Below are 17,394 nucleotides of genomic sequence, written 5' to 3'. Positions count from 1 at the left end.
TACATACATACATACATACATACATACATACATACATACATACATACATACATACATACATAAAAATGAAGTCAGGGAAGCTGCATCCAATCTCTCAAGAAAATGCCTCCCCAATTAAAATAAAAATAGAATAGTTCATGATGAGAGATCTACAAATTCAACACAGAAATACTGGAATGATCTGATGTAGGGCAGAAGTCATACACTTTAATTATCTATAACAAAGTGTTCTCAAAGAAGTGTTATATTCTTTGAGTTATAAATTTAAGGGATTCATTCTTAATTCTCCATTCTTCATTCTTCCAGTGAAAACAAGTTCCTTTCTGCAACTGTCTACTCTTCCAGAAGATTCCACCAAGGAAGATAGTATTTCTTATATTTTCCCAAATACAGCATGGGTACATTATAGAGTTTTCTGCCACTTTACAGGTTTGGATAGTGTTGTGAAATCATGGACAAATCTTTTGTTCTAACCCAACCTCAGAATTTATTACCCATGTAAGTTGGCAAATCATTTAGCCTTTCAGAGCTAACATTTATTTCTCCACTAAGGTAGGGGTTAAACTACCTCCCCCACAATTCTCTCATCAAGACTGAATGAAATCGTGAGTTTGCAAACACTTCCTAAGCTATGAGGTACAATATAAGTATGTAGCATCATCAAACCCATTCTACTGCTGTGGCAGATGGGGCCACAGGAGTAGAATATTAAATTATTAAGTTCTCTTAATAACTTGAAAAATCTAAGAAAACTAATTCATTCCCCCCAACCAGCATTCCTCAAGATCCTATTACATAGTTTTATTTTATAAAGAAGTTAAAAAAGAAAACTATTTAAACTTGAGGAAGTTCATCATCCCTATACAGAATTTTAGCCAGAATACCTGAATAAAACAAGAACAAAATAATTTTATTATTACCCAGGATATTCTAGATAATGCCTTTTACTCTGATACCTTGAATCCATCCATGCCTCATAGGTAACATTTTCAATTATTTAAGCACTAGTTAATATTGCTGGTGTCGGCATGATCAGTAATTACTGTCTTAATAATCACAGGCATCCGATTCCAGCTGCTTCCATCTTTGATATAAACATGAGCAACAGCCTAGAGGACAGGAGCTGACAGAGAAAGAATACAGCCGGGGGTCAAATTACGGCTGGTGGTACACTAGCTTTCAGTGAGCTCCTAAAGTCAGAGCCTCGTGCTGAAAAATGAGACCACAGTTTGAGAAAGAATTAATGTCCTGAGAGTTTTGTACGAAATAAATTATTTTCTGAACATGAGCATGGCTTTTGAATCTAGATCTGAAGAAGCTGGCTAAATATATCATACCTTCAACAACCTTCTTTTGGGTAATTATAAAAAGAATGCATCCATTAATGTCTTTCCACCTCTAACGCTTTAGGACATAGCTTCTAACACTAATATACTTTCAAACTAAGGAAACACACGAGAGGACCAGAAAACAAGAGAACAACAAAAGGCAACTCTATGTAGCTAGGTGGCAGAGTAGATGAGGAGCTTAAAATAAGGGAAAAGATTGTATGGTAGGGCTGATCAGGAATGGTTTCATAGAAGAAAGGGATGTCAAGTGAAACCCTGATGTGCCGACTTTGGACTGAGAGGGAGGTGAAGCAGCGTGCTGGGGGATCAGGCCTGTGTGAGGCAGCAGGAGCGCTGGAAAGGACAGTGAGGAGGCCAACAGCAGTGCAGGGATAGTGCCAGATCAGGTTTGACCAGGATCAGTGGGGCCAGCTGACCTTGGGCTGCAAAAGACAGCAGAGCCTGAGCTTACAGTGACTGTGGAGTCACCACCACCTGCAACTGGTTCAGGAAGCTCCTTCAGATCATGGTGCCGAGAACAGTTCAGAGCAGAAAGTTCTAACCTGGGACCCATGAACAGACTTTACATATGTTATTATACATACATATGCCACTTTTTTTCGGAACCCATATACATACATGCATCTTGCACAGGAATGAGGACTTTGACCACTTCTTAGATTCTCACGAGGTATGTGACAACCACCCCCAACCTCCTCCCACCTACACAACAACTCGGAAAAATTAAGAATTCAGTAGAAGAAAGTGTTGCAAATTGTTCTCGGGGTCTTATTGTTTCGGTGAGGCAGATTAGTATAGGGCAAATTAGAAAAAAAGGATAAGCTATATGACACCTTCCCAGATGACACCTTTCCCTGTGCAGCAGGAAACCCAGCATAGGCTCCAGAGGGAAAGCCTGAGAAGGTCTTTCTCAGGCTCACTTTTCCAGGAGGTGTTGTAAAAGGGACTTTCATGGGTTACACAAAGTTGGCTATAACATCCAGTCTCCACCTGAATTGTTTTACAATGATCAGCTCATTTCAAACCTCTTCTGCTTAATAAAATCAGTGCTTCTCAGAGCAATCATTTCATTTGACTAAAATGAATCTAAATCACTCAGGAAACTTATTTAAAGAATTAAGTCAGATTAAGTATGGCTAATTCTTAATGGGAATACCAACAGTATTCAAAATATCAACAGTATTTCAAAAAACTACAAGTAAGAATCATGATATTTCTTAAATCAAATATTGAAATCCACATTTCACCACTTCCTAAATAAAGAGAAGACTAATTGTTTGGTAAGAATATTTCTCAAAGTTAATATTTTAAAAACTAGTGTTAACCCAGGTTGAAAGAACAAAATACACCTTTCTCACTATCTTTATTTCTACACAAAGCAGTGCTAACTTTTCAGATCCTTCAGTTAAATTTAGTTTGTTTTTGGAACATGTGAATCATAAAAGCCATACCTTTAAAGGCATTTTCAAAGAAATTTATTTTTTTGAAATTTCAACCTTGTAAGCACACCCTCGAAAAAGACTTGAAAATTTGTTTTCAAAAGTACAAAGGAAGAAATGACACCTAAGGAAGACTAATGAGCTATCAGTGGCACTCTCAAGTAAATCTTAAGGTGTTAATTATCTCACATTTCCAGGAGGCTTCTTACCCCGAAGTATGCTCAATTTTTGCTTGTACATTTCATGTTTTGATTTTTGATAGTGCATTCCACAATACCTATTTAAGCATTTCTTCTCCAAATTTCAACAGTTTGTGCCTGTAGTGGTGATGCTTTCATTATGCCTAGATGACAGTTATGGACATATTATTGTTACATCTTTCCTCTCTGCTGTTCTGTGAGTGTATTCAGGGCGTGGAACACCTCTCACCTAGCTCCCACAATAGGGTATCCAATAAAGTCTGCTAAATGAGTGAGTATATTGTATTTAGAGACCAGGTACAAATTTTAAAACAGCTCATTGTCCTGTTTTCTATAACTCACCTTAATTTCTGTTCTACCAGTTGGGAAGCTCTGCCTTCTCGTAGTTGCTCAAGCAGGGTTATAGCACGGTGCCAGGATTTATGCAGTGGCATGGTGAGGAGGACTGGGCTGAAGGCTGCCTCTGCTCTCCAAGTCACCCATGATGCCTTATGTAGACTGTCATTAAATCCAATTGTCATCTTCAGTTCTTAACTTATTGGTGGCATCCCATATCACTAAATGCTGTCTCTTTGAATCATGCAACGGCCTTGGCTTCTGATTCCATTCTCACCTGGTTTTTCACCTTCCTCTCCAGCTCCACCTTTTCTTGCTCCTTTTTGCTCATCCCACTCTACCTAATCATTAAGTGCTGTAGTTCCTCAAGATTCAATTTAATTGTCTACTCTGTCTTTAAGCAATTTCAATCCCAATCAAAAACTGTACTGCAGGCCCAGAGTCTATGAGCTCCAAATACACAGTAACCTCCTATTTGATGTCTTCATTTGAACATCTTAAAGACAGCTCAAATTTAATATTGCCATGACCATGCATGCAGTTGTATGGATTAATCTACCACCCATGTAAATGGTACCACCAGCCATGCAGCTGTATGGAATGGTACCTCCACCCACACAGTTTTATGGAATGGCACCTCCACCCATGTAGTTTATGAAATGGCACCTCCAACTATGCAGTTGTATCTAATGGTACCTCTACCCATGTAGTTTACAGAATGGCACCTGCACCCATGTAGTTTACGGAATGGCATCTCCAACAACACAGATGTAGGAGTCATCAGGTTTCTCTCTCCTTCACCCTCAACGTTCAATCCATCAGCAAAGCCTAAAAAATTTGCATCCTAAATAGTCCCTAAATAATCACCTTCTCTTCTCTATCCCCACTTCCCTAGGCTAAGCTACTCCCAGCATCTCTGATTTGGACTACAGCAATGGACTCTGGCACCTTATTTTACTGATGTGCTGTCCTCCAGCCAGAAGCCACCATTACCCTTCCAGGTCCTGTCCCTCTCTGATTACAAACCTTCCTCAGTGGCTTCCCACCGTTCTTAGGATAAAGACCTGCACTCTCTACCCTCTCTCCTTCACCTCATTAACTTCTCATGTCTTTCATATCCCAAACCCCACCTCCTCAGGGAAGACTTCCTTAACCCCCCACCATTTACACTTTTCATAATGCCATGAACCTCTCCTTCTCAGCATTTATTTCCACTATAATTTTACTCTTACTTGTGAGATCATTTGGTGAGTACCCATCTCCTCCCCTACAGTGCCAGCTCTGAGATGACAAGGACCTGATTGTTTTCCTCACCATTGAATCATCAGCACCTGGCACAGTGCCTGACACTTAACAGATGCCCAGTAGCTATGTGCCAAATGAGCATTCTTGACAGAATAGAATAATATTAATGAGAAAATTGGCAATGCTTTTATAAGCAGAAACACACCAGTGGCAGCATATTTAAGAAGCAACAACACAGAATACTTTTCTAACTTTCATCCTGAAATGAGAGCATGTGGGGAGGCGTAGTCTCACAAGCTGACCAGGTATGGCCCATGAGTCTTAGCTGTTCATTAGCATTAGAGACTGAGTCCTGGAAAATGTACATGGTGGTCAAGAAAGGCTGCCTACATTTTCATTACCCCCACACCCACAGAGCATCGATAAGAGGAAGAAGGGCCTGCTCTCCCCGAGTGAAAGAAGAGCAATCATTAGCTTCCTGGGCCCTCCTGCCTCACTTGGAAATAACCGTAACAGTAGATAGTAAAATCTTACTGGGTACCGACTTTGTGCCAGACACCGGACAATGAAACTTACGTATATTATCATACTTGATCCACATGATTATATTGCAGAGTAGGTTTAACTGGCCCCAAAGTACCAAGGAGGACAGTTCAAAGAAATGATAATTTTTCCAAGACCAAACAACTAGTTTATGAAACAACCAGGATCCAACCTTAGGGCTGTCTCCAAAGGCATTCCACTAACACATCCTGCTGCCGCCGCTGCCGCCACCACCACTGCTGCTGCCAGAGGGAAGGAAGCTACAAGCAGCCAAAGCCCACTGGCTGTCAGGAATAAGTGGCTGGTGAAGAGTGTAGACCAAAGGCAGCCTTAATATCAAGGAGGCCATCAAGGAGGGGAAGAGCAGCTAGAAGCAGTAACAGAAGCACATAGAAGGCTGGATGTGGTGCCCATACCAAAGAATAGAAGGCTTCCACCGTGAGGCCCAGCCCTGCTCCAGTACCAACACTGAGAGCCTTGGCAGGAAACAATAATGGGCAGAATGGAGCTGAGGTCTGGTCCTGATACTGGTAGGCCTTAGCCAGACATGTTTGGTTTTGTTTCCACTACGCAATTAACCTATAACTTTCCTTCACTACACTGGTGGCCAGAGAAATCCTTGGTAAATATAAAGCAAATTTGGAACTATGATGTTTTGGAATACTCAACTTGGGAAAACATATTCAGATAAATTACTGGATTCCTTTAAATAGTCAACTCCTAGATTTTAAACAAATTACTAATTAGTCCTCCTTCGGTATATCCATGACAGACTGGTTCCAGGACCCCCTTGAATACCAGACTCTGTGGATGCTCAAGTCTCTTATAGAAAATGAAATAGTATTTGCATATAACCTACATACTTCCTTCTGTATACTTTAAATCATTTCTAGATTACTCATAATACTTAACACAATGTAAATGCTATGTAAATAGCTGTTATATTGTATTACTTTTTACCTGTATTATTTTCATCGTTGTATTGTTATTATTTATTTTATTTATTTTAGAATATTTTTGATCCAAGGTTGGTTGAACCCACAGATGCAGAACCTGTAGATATTTAGGCCAACTGTACTTGACACAGAGCTTTGAGAATCAGACATACACAACACCACAAGTTGCCTAGAAATCAGTATTCCCTGAAAGCATGTTTGTGTACAGAGCCTGAGAAAGGAAGATGAATTCATGCAGGGACGAATTAGAAGTCAGGTGGGGAAATGTGTTTTGAGACTAATTAAGCCATGGACCTTAGAAAGTCACAGAATTTTCTAGAAAGGAGAGTGAGATGATGAAAGCCAAGTTTCTAAATGTATTACTGACAGCAGTCCATAGGAAGGGATGAAAGGAAAAAGAAAGGGGCACAGTAAGAGCAGTGAAACAGCTGACGTGCTGAGGACCTGAGTGGAAGGGCAGCCACGAGAACGGAAGGGCAGAGGAGGCTCTGCACAGGGAAGGGATGGGGAAGGGATGGGACTGAGACGCTGAGAGGCCCTGATGACTGGATAGCGAGGCAGGAGTCAACACAGACCATGTTCTCATGCAGAGTTGAGTGAAGAAACCACAGGATCACTCAGACATAGATACGGTGTGAGTAGTCAGCTCCCCTCCCTGAGACGGCCAGGGCAGTGGAGAGACTCATCCAGAGGACCCAAGGACGCCACCTGACAGACAGGAGCAAGGGAAGCGTCTGCACCTCTACATCTCTTTCCTCTTTCTGCCCCACCACCACACCTCCTGACGCCCTAGTTATCTGTAAATAAGGTCAAAAACACAGTAAACATGGTAATATTTGAATTTTACATAAATACGCAGCTCCTACATCCCTTCAACCCACATTCACTGAGCACTGAGCTAAGTAAGCACTGGAGGTACAAAGTCAATAAGACCAATATTCAAATGTCTAGAAAAAGCAAATTTATAGGTGCTGGAGCTGATCAGAGCTTAGGCAGGATGGGGTGGGAGTGGGGAGAAACTGCAGATGGGCACAAGGGAACTTCTGAGGGAGTCAGAAATGTTCTAACCCTGGATTGTGGTGATGCCTGCACAACTCTACATATTTACTGAAAATGATTGAACTTACACTTACAATGGGTGAACTTTAATGGTATATAACTCTTCCCTCAGTAAAGCTGTTTTTAAAAAGTGATAAGAGCTATGGGAAAAAATCATACACAGCAAGGTGAATTGAGAGTGAAGGGGTGGGGGTGGCGGGTAGGTTGCAGGACAAGCACAGTGGGCTTCATTGAGAAGGTGACATCTGAGCAAAGACAGAAGGCAGGAGGCAGCGAGCCCGGGGCAGCCAGAAGGAGCAGCACTCCAGGCGGAGGCAGCTACAAACCGTGATGCCCAGCTTCTAAGGCAGCAGGACCAAGGCAGGAGTGGATGAAGGAAGAGTAGAAGGTGGGGACAGGAGATAAGACGGGGACAGATGGTATAGAGGGTACTGGTTCTTGGGATGAAAGCTCTTGCAGCTTGGGGCAAAGAAATAACATAACCTAACCCAGATTTTAAAAGACTCACTCTGGCTGCTGTATTAAGAAGTCTATGGGAGGCAAAGGAGGCCAGCTGGGAATCTGGCAGTAATTTAAGCAAGGGGTGATGCTGACTGAGGCAAGAGCAGTCGTGGGAAGAGGTGAGAAACAGTCAGCTTTTGAGTGTACTCTGAGGGCAGAGCCAACAGAATTTCTCAACTGCTTGGATGTGAACTGTGAGCGAAAGACAAGGATTACCCCAAGGTCTGGGAACCCAGCAACTACCGACGGGGCTGGGGGGGTCTGAAGGAGGCAGGTGGAGGAAAAAAATTTTTAAAGTATGTTTATGGAAAGTTGCCACTAAGTTATATTTTATGTGCCAAAATCACTTCACATAATTTTGGTGACTTTTTCTTTTTAAGGCCACCTTCAATACAGGGTAGGTTTCCTTCCAATAAATTTATTGGTTTGAGTATTTTAGAGAAATGAATGGCCATGCAAAATGTAGAAATGTCTATTTAAAATCTTGATTCTGGCTGGCTGGTTAGCTCAGTTGATTACAGTGGGTGCTGATAACACCAAGGTCCAGGGTTTGATCCTGTACTAGCCAGCCCCCCAAAAGCAAAACAAAACAAAAAACTTGATTCTTAGCCTTATTTATCCCTTATTATAGGATTGCTGGATATAGTATTGTCTTATAACTTCTTAATCATATTTTTAATGACTTTAGACTTAACCTGCCTGGAAAGGTCCTGCTGCTGGACCAAGCTAAACCAAAATTCAAGGTCTCTCTTGAGATTTATTTGTCCTTAGGAGAAAGCTACTGTGAATAGATGACAGTAGAAACGGTCATATTCTTGTCTAGAGATTTAAATAATACCTACTGTCATTTTGTGATGTGAAATGCAGATTGTTCCTTCTGTCACTTCTAAATTTATATATATGTGTTTGGTTGTCTCTTATTCTGCTGCACATTTGGCCACCGGACTTTTCTGTGTAGTCATTAGCATTAACATATGAATTAGAAATACACATTAGACTCAGCAGCTGTGACCAAGGCTATTACTTCCTATAATTTGGCACAGATGGCCAAAAAAATGATTTTGGTAGAATGGCCAAATGCTAACCACCTAATGAGGTTGCAGCCTCAAAACCAACTGATGGTTAATGCACTTTAACACTTAGTATTCTCTCTCTCTCTCTCTCTCCCTCTCTTTCTCTCTCTCTTTCTCTCTCTGCATCCTTGACATAAAACTCAGAAGAGTCCAACCTAACTCTAATTTGGCAAAGTTCCACATGTAATATCTTACCTGATTTTCTAGGGGGGGGAAAGGTAACTGAATAAAACAATTCCAGTTGTGAAATGGTCATTCTTCAGGTCAAAAACTTTTTCTTTGACTCAAAAACATTAGTAAGTATTAAAAACTTACCTGCAATAGGAGTTAAACTGGTTTGTAACTAACTCAATATCGGGAAAGCCAACACAACAGTCACAATAATGACTAAATTACCAAGGAAGGATAAACCTGTCCATTCTTTCATATTCACACACCACAAAATGACTTCTCTTAAAGTTACAGTTAAGCAACATCTCACCATGCACAACCTTGATCATTTCTGTAGATGTCTGAAATTCATTTATACTTTCCAAAAGCTGTCTACTGGCAAGGTTTCTTTTTCTTCTTATCTGTATACTGGTGGTTAACAATTGCATATATCCTCAAAATTCCTAACAGTCAAAAAGCACATTTTGAACTTTTCCAAAAATAAAGAGCAAACTACAATTTGAAATTGTAGCCTTTCTGCTTCCCAAATCCTGCCATATCTATATTATTCTATAGCAGTTCACTACTGACCTGTTAATCAATGACTCATAAGATTTCATCCACAGTAGAAATAACATTCTCCAGTTGGCTTATATAATTCTAACACAGTAAGTACAGAGGATCCAGAAACATATATATTTAAAACAATTCCAGGTCACTCTGAGAATAAGCCTAGTTGCAAACCTTGTTTGTAGAAGAGTGGTAAATATATAATTCTCTAAAGCAAGGTCCTAGAATGGCCAATCAAAGCAATAACAGAGTATTTGATATAAACAGAGCACTTTTTAAATAGATCTAATTTCACTCTCATGAACAACAGTGTGAGAAAAGTATGATTCTTAATGTTATCCCAGTTTATAGAGAAGTAGACAGGCATAGAGTTCTGAAGCCAAGGTCACTCCAAGGCTCCATGCAGAGTGGAAGCTCCAGGAATTGGACTCCACCTGCCCTTGACTCATTTTACTCCACAGAAACATGACCACTGAGGGATTTTCAGTACTGCTCTGTGACTCAAGCAACCATAGATGGGAGCTGCCTTAAGAAAAGGCATCATTAACTCTGGCACTGCCCTTAGGAAGCCTTGAAGATGGCCACGGAGGGACATGTTGCAGTTATAAAGGGCTCACTTAATGTTGATATGCAAAAGATGATCCTTCATCCTTGCCTCTGTCCCTTCATCAGAAAAAGGGCAGTATACCAATAGCTGCTAACTGAAGCACTGCAAGTTTGAACATGAGCAAAGAATCGATGGCAACAGAATCACTAATAGGGAACTGCTAATGACAAATTTGTGATCGTTTGTCAAAGAGAAAATCTGAAGCAATCACAGGATATGGTTTTTCAGAAAACAAAGGAAGCAGAAAATTCCAAGAATACAGTATCCAAAAAAAAAAAAAATACAGTTATCAAGGCATATATTTAGAGGGGCCTGGAACTTTCATGCCCCATTAGTCCAGGGGTAAAGTATGTCCTTATTTTTAAAGGTGATATGTAGGGCTGATGCTACTACATAGTTAAACCATGTAACTAACTCTTCCTATTCCAATTCCCTGCTCACAAAACCCTTACCCTAAGAATTCCACCCACATCTGCAACCCCCTTGGCAGTTATATATATCGAATATATTAATATTCTATGTTAAAGCAATTCATAAAATGTAATGACAACAAATTAACTGTAGACTTCTAATGAGCACCATTAATACAAGAACATGAAACACAGTATTAAAAAATTGACAACTTCGTGAAAGATTACAAGGTCAGGGAAGGGCAATTTATCCTAAAGCCCTAGAGATGACACTAAGATTCAGAAATCAGAATTTCAGTAAAAAGTCAAGTTAAATGCTGTGTAGAAAGGCCTAAGGGCTGTGCATGAGTTACTCAACTGACATTTGATCAATTAGGAAGCCCCATCTGTAGGTGATATTAAATACCTCCAAGAAATGATAAATAGCTCTGACCTAAAGCTAAAGAAGATAAACTATGCCCAAATTAAATCAGATTGTAGGTAATTCGTGTTATCATAGATATTCCATATTTCTTAAAAAGATACCATATTTCTTTAAGCTCTGAATTCTCAAAAAACAAAACAAAACAAAACAATCAGCCATATCAGCTCAAAGATACCAGGCTGGGAAAGACTATTGAATCCTTCTGCAGCCAGAAGATTATTTGATTATATCTATACTATTGCCTATCACAAGTATAGCATTGAAAAAAAGGTCTCCTTTCAGGGAACGCCAAAGTAGATAAGGAAACAAGTCAAAGAGAGATTCTATCAAAATAAATCTCTTCCATTCAGATATCAACTTCAATTATGAACCTGAATTTCCAAAATAATAACTGTCGCTGTCACTTTGGGAGTGGTTGAGAATAAACCCAGTATCTCCACATTCGGAGTAGGCTTTTTCTTTTTTAGTAGTATGATTTTGTGACTTTGCTGGTCTGTGAATGAGATGCAGACACAAGACCTGGCACTGATGTCATCCTGGCTACCATAGTTTTCATCCTGGAATCCACATCTCACTACAGTTAATATATACTACATATTTTTTCTTACTGTACTCTTTTCTGGAGTCATAAAGAAATGGGTAAAGGATTTTCTATATTTGACAAATTATCACAAATTTATCATTAGCAATTCCCTATGCCTTTCTTATTTATGCTTCTAAACTAACTTTACTTCCCAAGTTCTAAAAACACATCTGAATTAGGAAATTGCAACATTTAAAAAAAAAAAACACTGAAATAATAGATGCATACATACACATTAGGTATAAGCAGAGCACATTTAGCACATTTAGAAGTTGTCTTTTCTTTAAGGAGGTGCTTTGTAATCCCTCGTATAATGAAAATGGAACTTAGCTTGGTCTATGGGTTCCTAAAATTTACATCTCAGGCTAACTTCCAGCAAATGTTCTCTGTTATCACTGCTACAAAAGTCACCAGTGCAGTGGGCTACTAGCAGTTTCCACTGCTGTCTGGGTTACCCTTAACTAAGCACATGAGCGGGGGGAAGGAGGGGTGACCTTGAAAAAATCACTAACTTCATCTGCACACCTAGGTTGCCAGAGACCAAATGATATTTACGTGCAGAAAAATTACTCTGCTACTTTCCAGGGTAAGAAGTTGCTGGACAGAAGCAGGGAAGGGGGCAGGTAGTAGTACATAGAAAAAAGGGAAAAACAGCTTTATCTAGAAAGTATTCTTTCTGGGAAGGTTTTAATGCTATCTGACTTGAAAGAGAATTTAAGGAATTTTTTTTCATTGAGCCTGGTGAGCTTTTGACCTTTTCATAAAATTTACATAATCCGGCATGAAGGGAGACTCCTAGTTGTCTAGAAAAATGTAGGCAGCTAGAAATTGACCTTATAGGGAGGTTAGAAAGTCTGTCCCCACTAGTACTTGATACTGCTATTAATTCCAGGGACACACCTTCAGAGGTCCCCATCTGTTCTCTTCAGAGGTCCCATAATAAAGCCCAGACAGCTGCCTAGGAAGGAGGAAAGTGACTCTCCCTCCATTTCCCAGTGGCCAGCCTGGAGCTCCAGGAGCTGCAGAAAAGAGAGAGAAGTGGCTTGCCAGTGAGGAAAGACACAATTAACCCCAAGACATGCATCCCTCTCCCCGGGAGAGTCCACCCCATCAGTGTGTTGCTTCACTCAAAGCTCCATAACACAAAGGGGATAGATGCTCTCGAAGGTTTGGCACACCAGCCTAACACATCTTATATGGTGCATGAAATTTAAATGTATTCTGCCGTCATTCTGAGGAAGGCAAAGGTAGAGGGGAAAGGAGAGGCTAAGGGAAGGAATTAATAAACAACTGAGTTTTTATTATGCATCAGGCATTGTGCTAGTTGTTTTTATGCACAGCTCATTTAATGTTAGAATAGCCCTATAGTATAGGTAATAGAATTCCCATTTTACAGATGGGGAAAATGAGACCTAGGGAGGATATGTAACTGGACAATCACAGAGCCACGGAATATCAGATTTAGTAGTCAAATCCAGGCTCCAAGTCTCATGTTCATCTGGTTGTGCTATGCTACCTTGCATTTTCAATTGTAGAACTAAAAATCATAAATAATAAGGCTTCTAAGTAATGATTTAAAATGAAGTACCTGAACTTGTGTCATAAAGAATTGCAAAATACCTCCTCCAGTTCTCTTATTGTCTGTGCTATTAGCATCAAATGTGTTCCCACTGAAGCAATCAGCCAGGGTGGGAATATTCATTCTATCAATATCCTGTATGCCAAACCGGTTGTACTGGCAGGCTGGGGAAGGGGGGTAGCCCTGATTCTAAGTCACTGGAACTGGTTCATCTGGCATAAAAAGTTGAATATATTATGCCTCAAATAAACATGTATAAGACTGTTGTCAAGAGTCCATAAAAACTGCCAAAGACTTTCTTTCTTTATTTAAAAATCATCTTATCAGTTCGGTGATTTCAACCTTGCAAGGGAAAAAGCTATTTTAGACAAATATACAGCTTTCAATGCTTTTTGCCATATGTGAAATTAATCCGACTCCAAGTCAAGTCTACAAAACTGTTTTTTTTAATACACAGTTCTTTTAAAAATCTCACCAAAATTTATGGTGCCATATGTCTAAATCAAGTTAAATTAAATGCATTAATGCATTGCAATGTGCATACGAAAAAGGGCAAGAACAAAAGAAAGTTGGATACTTCCTCCTGCTCAGCACCTCTTAGGTAAAGATCCTGGCAAGAAGGGTCTGTGCCAGGATTAGGAAAAAGGTGAACAAAATGAATTCCATGTACTAATTCTCAGTAAGATGGACAGTAAGATGTTCTGGGATATACTCTGAGAGTCCACTTTGCAAATTGGAATAAATTCTGAAATAATGAGAACCAGTTGTATAAAGAGAGAAGGGGGGTAAGGCATTGCTTGACACCAAGACAGACTCCAAATCTATGTCCACTGCCACCAAAAAGCCCTGTTTAATAAGAAAGATGGGCGCCGGCCTGGTGGCGCACTGGATAGTGTGCCGCTTGGGAAGCGCAGAGGCGCTCCCGTCCGAGGGTTCGGATCCCATGTACAGACCGGTTCCCGCTCACTGGCTGAGCGAGGCGCGGGAGCAACGCCGAGGCTTGCGATCCCGTCGCCGGTCCCCGGTCCGGTACAGGGGCGACACTGAGGGTTGCGATCCGTTGCCGGACACGGAAAAAAGACAAAAAAGACACCCACTGTATAGGGCTGGTGTGAAGACAATATGGAAAGTAGATTGCACCTAGAAGGGGCTCAAAAAGTGGACAGTGCTAGGAGCACTATATTTGCTCAGAATCCTTGACGGCGAAGATGGTATCTCCACAGCACTCAGCAAGATTTTGTTGTAACAATATTAACTAACACCTGCATAACTCTTTACTAAGGGTATAACCTATTTCCATGAAATGAAAACAAACTAAAAATTCCTTTATTTACTATTAAAGCATCCTTCGAGAGGGTGATTTTAGAATAAGAGAACCATTAGAAGCCACTTCAAATCTTTCGGCTTTTTCCCCCTTAAACTACACCTCCTCTGGATCCACAAAAGAAAAAAAAAAAGTAAATTCAATAACACTCCTTTCTGACCACCCATTTCAGTGAAGTCCACTGACACCTCTATAGCTTTAGAAGAAACACTAGAAAGTGGCAGCTTCTCGAAGGTACTTGCTTCATTACAAGATGCCATTATTTACAGCATTTTCTATGCTAGGGTGCTGGGATTTAATGTCCCTTTAAATTCCCATTTATGTTTTTGTTCCTTTGACATCTCACAGTTTTTGGTAGTAGGTTTTAACTAATTACCTAATACCTCAATAGGATAGGAAGTTTTCACTGAAAGGCTCAAGATGCTACTTTTACTGACCAACTTTTTATTCTACCTCTTCCTGTAATGACAAGTACTCAACTGATTTTTTTCAATATTTCTTAGCCCTATGCCAAGAAAAAAATTAAGCCAGGAACATAAGTCTTAAGCTATAAATGCTTTCATTCCACTGGATTCAAAATTACCTATTTTGAAGCACTTCATGCTTTTATTTCTTCTGAGTGTAAGAGAGAGACCTAGGAAACCTCAAAAACAAACTCTGATCTGTATATTAAAGAATCGATGTAGAGCATTTTTTATTATATATTTTGAGACATTAATATCAAAATCAGAAAACTTCTGATCATTCTTATAATGATGGATTTATTTGTTCACATCAGTATTTTATCAGAAAATAATACCTTAGAATTGATTGAGACCTCAGTAGTTATGAATTACAAACTAGAAGGCCACAGGCCACATATGACCCAGATACATTTTTAATGAGGTCTTCACAGTTTTTATAATTAAGGACACTTCACATAAAAAACTTAGAAGCTTCTGTTTTCCTTGAAAAACTGGCACGATTTAGAGCCTGGGCAGCAACAATCAGCTACAGTAGAGTAGGAGTTGCCGTCTTTATAGTGGTTTGCAAGTTCCAGGAGCCACAGTCCACATTTCCTCTTTCCCATGTGTCTCCCACCAGGCCTGCTCCACTCTATTATCTTACCTGTCAGACCCCTACACACAAGCAGACGCAACATTTTTTTAAAGGCAAAGAGCCTGGATCCAGAAAAGGCTTCCCCATGCACTAGCTCTGGGACCTTCAGCAAGGTTTGAGTCTTGGGTCTCTTAGCTTTAAATTTAAGGCAATTTAAATCCTCACAAGCTTGTTATGAGAATTTAAAAAATGTGCAAAAAGTCTTTTGTAAACTATAATATAAAATGTTTGTCATCCTTATTCATCTCCCAGAGCTCTGTGAGTTGCATAAATCCCTTTTACCTGTTATAATTTGGCTTCCTTGTTCCTCATAGTATTACACTCTGTATGACATGGTTTAATACCTAAGTAAAATAAATTTTATATATGCTCTTGCTTTACTTAACCAAAGGCAGAAAAGATAAAAAATATCGAAGGAAAACAAAATGAATTGTTGAATACCAGTGGATCTTTTCTAGGTCATTTCTGTTTGTGACGAAGGTATGAAATTAGTGCAAAGTGTAATTATTGGATTGCTGATGCCTTCAAGTGCTGTACTGTAAGTTCACCCCCTAGGCACCTGAGGCCTCAAAACAAAACTGACAGCCCAGGTATTAGGAGCTCCTGTGAAATAGGAGCACTGACCTCCTCCGTGGGCCTCATTAGTGTCCTGGTAAAGGACCAGACCATCAGGAAAAAAACAAACAAACAAAAAAAACTACACTTTGATATGCGCTCTAAAAGCTTAGACTCTGGAGTACTAAGCGTTGGCACACATTTTACATCTATCTCTATCTACATACAAATATAGCTATATCTCAAAAAAATCAACGAGATCTGAAAGAAAACAATTTTCTAAGAAAGGGGCAGAGGTTCAGAAAACCACACTTTAATGATGCAGTGTATATACAAATGTTAGCAAAGATGTATGGCATAAATGCTATCTTATTATGTTAGGAATTCACAAATATGTATTCCTGTTATGGTCAATTTACAACAGAAGCCCATCCTTGTGTGAGGAACCACAATCAAATCATCTTCTGCTTTTAATGTTAAGATAATAAGTGAACTGTAAATTAGAACTGGAAATAAAGAGGAAGAAGGAATTGAAATTGGAATCAGCTTTCTTTACAAGATCACTAAAATGGGAGTAATTTACTATTCAAGACACAATCCGTTGAAAAATTCATCTGACGAAACGTTTTTAAAGCATACCACATAGTGCAATTACGGCTTTTCTTGAAGTTGAATGAAACCGTCGCCTGAATGCAGATTAACGAATGCCAAATTACCACAAGGTCCTCAATGTATGTTTTATCTTAAAAATCAAAATAAATAACAGCATCACTTAAGAAACCAGTTCCTTCAACAGATGTCCCAAGGCTGATGTTTAAGCAAATCTCCTTGGCAACCAAGGAGCACAGTGCATATGGGGCAGGGGGACAAGGGGGACAAGAGGGACAAGGAGGGTGCAACTCCAGGGTTGGTAGCATAGGTAACCGGAACAGTAACTGCTCCCGCTAGACGACGCTGGTAGAGGCTGCCGGGCTGCACGCCCCTGAAATTTCAACTCCGGGTCTCGCCCCCACTGGCGCACTAGCAGCCTCGCTCCCTCTCCCTGGGGTCCGCAAGCACCAACCCCGAACAGACTACAAGGGGGAGACTGGCTTACCCGATGGGTGAGCGGTCTGCTGGGTTAGGGACCCGAGGCGGCAGCACAGGCACCGGGCTCTCCCTGATGCACAATGGCTCTGCTTCGCCCCACGATGCTGAGGTTGAGAAACCGCAGTAGCTTGGCTCTGCCGGTTTGGGGATGCGGTAGTGAAGGACGAGCGCGCTAGCGTGTGTGCATGTGTGTGTGCGTGTGTGTGCGCGCGTGTGTGCGCGCTCCCTGACTCTCCCGCGGGGAAACAGTGTTCCCAAGTAAATGAAAAGCACCAGCCAGCACCGCAGGGGGCACGTCCGGCTC

The 17,394-nt window shown here is 40.4% G+C and overlaps 1 protein-coding gene across 1 annotated transcript in view; it reads right to left on the bottom strand.

Moving 5' to 3' along the window:
- KLHL32 (kelch-like family member 32) overlaps nucleotides 1-17,142 on the bottom strand; it is a 209,766-nt gene extending 192,624 nt beyond the window's left edge. The window contains exon 1 of the mRNA XM_008571310.1: nucleotides 17,098-17,142. The gene's annotated coding sequence lies outside the window, so the exon portion shown is untranslated. The remainder of the gene's footprint in view (nucleotides 1-17,097) is intronic.
- Nucleotides 17,143-17,394: the final 252 nt, after the last annotated feature.

This window comes from Galeopterus variegatus, unplaced genomic scaffold (genome assembly GCF_000696425.1).
Source record: "Galeopterus variegatus unplaced genomic scaffold, G_variegatus-3.0.2 Scaffold678, whole genome shotgun sequence".
In the NCBI taxonomy this organism is placed as follows: domain Eukaryota; kingdom Metazoa; phylum Chordata; class Mammalia; order Dermoptera; family Cynocephalidae; genus Galeopterus; species Galeopterus variegatus.
This window is presented reverse-complemented; position numbering and strand designations above follow the sequence as displayed.